This window comes from Gobius niger (assembly GCF_951799975.1).
Source record: "Gobius niger genome assembly, chromosome: 6".
Lineage (NCBI taxonomy): Eukaryota > Metazoa > Chordata > Actinopteri > Gobiiformes > Gobiidae > Gobius > Gobius niger.
In genome coordinates, this window is record NC_136857.1 from 15,156,189 (window position 1) to 15,162,509 (window position 6,321).

Consider the following 6,321-nt stretch of genomic DNA (forward strand, 5'->3'; position numbering starts at 1 on the left):
AATACAAAGGATAAAATTACAGTTTTAAAGTAGTAAGTAAGAACGCTACGATATTATGATAATGGGTATAAACCGCTTACCCATGTATCATTTTATTCCGATACAAATGTTGTTACAGTTTTAGATTTAGAGTATAGATTTGACTGTGAAATTGAATGCATATTAAGGCAGTGTTCTTTTATTGCTAGTTCAAAGCCTGCTTTTTCCCCCCGCATGAACATGTAAATCACTGCACAGAAATAGCCATGAAATTTAACGGAGAAGTGCCCATTTTATGATACAAAATGCAAATATGACCCCCATAAACAGCTGGTTGACTGCTGTGGTGATGAAGGGGTCCCAGATAGTGCCCCTATGAGGAGATTCCAACAAGATGTAGAGGCTGAGTATTTCTATAGTGTCATGAGCGGATGATATTCTCAACAGGAGACCGGTGAAAAGCCTGTTTCCATGTGCATTTGAGTCACAGTCATCAGAAGCTCAGGGGTCAACCAGTGTACAGCGAGGAGGAGACGGACTGCCATATGGACTAGCTGTATAGGGATTTGATCCAATTGTGATGGTTTAATGAGCGTAATGCATGAGGAATCAATCATTATGGAGCTCAGGGTGTAAGATAACACTCTTACTACACTGCTGCTGCTGGCAATCAAATAATAGTTAGCTGTCAGGCTGGGTTGGGTTCATCAAATGAATAGAAATGTTTCTCAGTTTACATAACTGGGCAGCAGTAATAGACTCCCACTTCTCTTTCCTGTCAGATGTGATTCTGTTTGTCTTAGTATGGTCAGGGTATCATCTATTCCATTATGACATGACATTAGATGCTTATTATTGTGACGTAATTTGCCATTTTATGGATCATATTATATTGTAAATGTATAATTGTTGCATTATCAGCAGAGAAACTATCGCATTTGTTCAAACTCGTCCTGTCATGAGTGGCTGGAGTTAAATAGACTAGTTTATGTCTTAACAGTCTGACTACAAGAGCGTCCTCAATTAAATCAACCCAGTCCAGTGTACTTGAAAATCTCTACTACAATGGATAACACCTGGATGACATGCTAAATCCCCTCATTTAGAGCCATAGCACTCATTAAAGCCACACCGTGTAACATTAAACCCCATAAACAGAAAAAAATACAAGCATTTATTTTTATTACAGATGATACGCATTGAAAAATACTTAAAACATGAACTAACAAACATCGCCTCTCTTAAGACCTGAATGTAACTTTACTGAGAGCGGGGGCATCTCCAGCTCGTCTCCATGGAGATGTTCAATGAGTTCAGCCAAATAAGAGATTTTAAATAGATGAAATTGTCATCATTGTCGTCCACACTTCACTGCAAAATGAGCATTTTCTGTCTGTGTCCAGATCTTTAGGAACATATTTTGTATTGGCTGACAACATGTAATCCAAAATGTTAGGCAAGTATTGGTTAAGAATTTGTCACACAGGCACTACTAATTTACTCAAGTATATGTTCTTGAGTAAATTTGTGAAGTCACGTAACAGTACTTGTAGAAGTACTTTTATCACACCGTACTTTTTATTTCTACTTGCGTAATGTCACATTTACAGCAATGGTCCTCTTATACAAAGAGTAAATATTTTATTTCTCTTCCCACTGTAAACAAATCTTTAAATGACAAAAGTTTAATTGACATTCAAAAATTCATTAAATAAAAAAAATATTTTAGACTTTTATTCATTTTCTTGTATCTCAAGAAGAAAAATGTCAATCTAAATTTCATGGTGTTAGTTTTGGTGAATATTTTAGCTTCTCTGGTGAGTCAGTTAATTGAGGTTCAGAGAAAGAAAAGAAAAACTGAAACGAAACGTTATCAAGTAATAAAGATAACACTTTGGACATCTGCAACCTGAGAGCATGATGTTGTTGTCACTTTATTTTGACATGGTTTTGACAAGTAATTGCGAGTTCTTCAGTATTTGCTTTTATATAACTGGACTTATTGTCACGATTAGTCTTTTGTTACCCTGTTTTTGCATGTCTTTGGTCTAGTCCTGTGTTTTATTTTGACATGCATGTTCTGTCTGTGTGCTTTTGCTTTGCTTCCCTTGTGTTAATTACCAGGGTTGTCTCTGCTGCCCCCAGTGCCTGCGCCTCATCTGGGGTCTTCTCATCCCTACTCACCTGAGCTCTTCCTGAGCCCCTTCTGTCCCGGAGCCCCCGCTGGACACAATTGTCCTTTCAGGGTGGGCTCCTTCTGTCCTGGGGCCGCCGTCAGCCGAGACCTCTGTCTGGGGTGGGCTCATTGTGTTCCTGTCCCGGATCCTTGCCTGATCTCCACCCGACCTGCCTCCGCCAGCATGGCCCTCAGCAGGCCTTCCGACCTACCTGAGTAGGTTGATTTTACCCTAGTTTTGACATCACCAGTTTTGTTGCAGTCCTGCATTTTTCACTCCACCACAATCCATGACACTTATTAGTGAAACCTTTTCATTTACTTTTACAGACACACACTGCAGTAAGTGAAACAGTTACCTCTCCTCACCTGCGTTCTTGTACTCTACTCTTATTGTACTGACAAGTCTTTAAGCAGATGTTGTAGCAGACTGTAAGTCCGCAGTAACTTTAAAATGTAATTTGGCTGTTCTCATTGCAGTGCTGAGCTGTTTAGCTGGAGCCCTGTCACGGAAAACACACCAAACACAGACCTGGGACTGCTGCTTGTGCCACCGCAGCAACTCAGCGTCTCTTTGGAAGTTGTATTTTAAACACCTCTCCCAGAAATAGCCTGACATTTTTGACTACAAAAGCCTCTGATGTGAGTTACAACAGGCCTGAGGTGCTCCACTCTGACAGCCGAGTTTGGTTTGATGAAATGGAGCCCGTCCGTATGAACGAGTGGTTGGAGACACGCTGGGGCGTTGTGGCCAGTGAAGTGCACAGTTTTGTGACACTCCGCTGCACTCACCATACACTAAGCTGGTCCTGAGATCGTTACTGAAGCCCACATACTTTGCTCTGTTCCTCAGTCACAGGAGACCAACTCTGATCTGACAGAAAGAGCCACTAATAGGTGCCGCATACAGACTCCAGCTTGGGATAAACATAATATCAGCCACTTAGTCCTAACAAAGCAGAGAGTGTGGGACCAATCAGTGTGGCTTTTTCATGATATTCAAATAAGGAAATGACATCGTGTCAATGCTCCCAGAGTGGTACCAGCCTTGAGGCATTCAAAAACAATATGGCTCAGTTATTAAGAGTGGACCGTGCGGTGAACTTAACTGATGCTCTCTGTGGAACCATAGCAGCATTATTAAAACTGACAAAGACTAGGGCCACGTCCTATTAGCCAGGAAGCCTTCAAGGAAAACGGCTTTGACATTTCATATAAGACTGCCAAAAATGCATTGTTGTTGCAAACACCAATTCAGGGAACTTACACAAGATTGATAACCTGAGTTAAACAAAGGACCTTCAGTGAAAGCTGTGGATTGAAAGCAATATTGTGTGGTGCATTCAAGTGTCCCTCAGACAATCAAACAGTGTCGAACAGCCTGGGAATGGCCACACAGCCACTTACATGAGCTTCTCCAGAGAGTAAATGGTAAAATGGTCTCAACTTATAATTTGCTTTTCCACCTACATTAGGTTCTCAAAACACTTTACAGCAAGGAACCAGTCTGCCGTTCACACTTCAGGCAAGGTGGGTGAACTGTCTTGCCCAAGGACAGATGACAGTGGGGACCTGCAGGAGACGGGATTCAACCTTCCGTTCATGAGAAAACCCAACTGTGCCACTGTCGCCCCGTCGCACGAATACAATACAAAAAATACAAATACAATATTAAAGTATGTTCACATTTTCTCGGAAAATTTCTTTCTTTAAAACACTTGTTTCCTCCACATAATTAAATCAGATAAAATTAGAGCTGATATTGTTTCTGCGGGTCACAGCAAAATGCTATACACAAGAGAATACGAGACATTTGAATAATGCTGAATCTAAACTAGCCTACAGGCGATACCAGTATGTGCATCATTAGCATAGACAACACAGACATAAAGCTCCAATAACACCAACACAGTGTGGCCAAATATATAAATATATACGCCATGTGTCAATTATTGTATAAATAAAACATACATACTTAACTTACCGATAAACTTGGTTCTGGAAGACCTCTGCCAAGTCTCCATAGTTTTATTTCACACAGATGATATACACGGCTCTTGATCTAAACCAAAGTAATATACAGTAGATAGTGTAGATCCAGGCACATCAACATACATGATATTTGGTACTACTATATAACATTCATTGATTCAAAATTGTGTCCACTTTCTAGCACAATCTTTATAGACATTTGTTGGTACTGCTTTCCCCCCTAATTGCCTGCTCCGTTTTGCCCCTTAGGACCCTCTAGTGCCGGGACATTAGCACCGCACCCACTTGAGTCAATGGGGCAGAGGGAGGTGTCTGCTTTCCACTAACCGTGTTTTCTCGATGGGTGCTTTTGGCCCTCATAATAATGTGCAGCATGAATGTGTTGTTTACTAGATTATATAGAGACATCAGCCCTCTCAGCTCAGCCCTTTGCTTACATGATAACCCCGCTGCTTAATGCAGAGTACACAGAAAACAAATGCATCAGGTTGCATCCAAGGAACATAAACCATCCTTATGATTTTATGCTGTAGAAACATAAACTAGCTTATGCATAATTTATTACATTTTCTGTATTGACAGAGGTGAATGTCTGATTTATTTCATGTTCCTTATTGTCAGGTGGCTTGTTTAACTGCTCGAGGGCCATTTACAATCACCTAAATGTCATTTTCAGACATCCATCACATAGGCACAGGGAAGATTATTGTGATTTAATCTATTCAGGCTAAATGTAAATGTAATGTTAAATGTGCCACGATTTGTTTTGTTTTGTATATCATATATCATATATCATATATCATAAAGCATGTGTCACTGCCAGACAAAACATATACAGCTGCATAAGTATCCCTTTACCTTTTTGACATTTTGCAATGCTATGAACCATTTACATAAATATATTTAATTGAAATTTTATGTGGTAGACACACACTAAGTGACACACAATCGTGAAGTGAAATGAAATTTACACATAATTCTGTTTTTTTTTTATAAATAAAAAAAATAAAAGTGTGATGTGCAAGTACAGGCCCCCTTTCCATTTAGTGCAACCAATTGCCTTCAGAAGTTGCCTGATGATTTCTGAATGATCACATGTTGACCCAATGACTAAATAGAGTCTACCTGTGTGTAAGCTAATGTCAGTTCAAATACAGCTGCTCTGTGATAGCCTCTGAGGTCTGTTAAGAGACTATTGGGGAGCGGACAGCATCATGAAGTCCAAGAACACACCACACAGGTCTGGGATAAAGTTATTGAGAAGTATAAAGCTGGCTTACATTATAAAAAGATTTCCAAAGCTTTGAACATCTCTCAAAGTACAGTTCAATACACCATCCAGGAATGGAAACCTACCGAGATCCGGCCGTCCTCCTAAACTTACTGACCGAACAAGGACAGCATCGATCAGTTGTTCGAGTTGATCGATCTGTTACCAAGAAGCCTATGATGACCCTGGATGAACTGCAGAGAGTTACAGCTGAGGTGGCGGAAACTGTCCACAGAACTATTAGTCGCACAATGCACAAATCTGGCCTTATGGCAGAGTGGCATTTTTAAAAGAAAACCTTAGGAAGTCCCGTTTTCTGCCTCCATGTGGCCCCCATGACAGTATTGATTGAAAAAATATTTATTGATTAGTTTATTTGAGATCTGGTGTAGAAGTTTCACATTTGTTTAGCCATTGCTTTGATTTAGTTTGGACATTTTAACATGTTTTTGTAGATTTACACATCTTACCACCACTTTAAAGTAGCAGTGTCCTATGTAGTTCTGTCTGCTCAGAGCTTTACCTTGCAAACACCTTTCCTCATGACTGGTTTTTCTCTCTGCAGGAGTGCTACACTCTGAAGCAGAACTAACCCAGAAACCACGGACTGCCTCCTCCCTGAGCTGCAAAGGCCTCCGCGTCATCTAGCCCACCACAAACGAGATTACTGTGCAAAAAATACTTCGCCTGTCAGATACTGAGCCCCATATCCCCACGACTCCACTCTGCTACTGTCAACACTGAGAGAGGCAGACAGAATAACCCCCAACATCAAGCTTAGATACAATACTGTGTACATTCCCTGGCAGGTTTTAAAAATACTTTTCTAGGGGCTAATTTGCCCTTTGAATGGAGAATAATTTCTGAAACTGAACAAGCTTTTATCTTAGTACTGGTCATGATC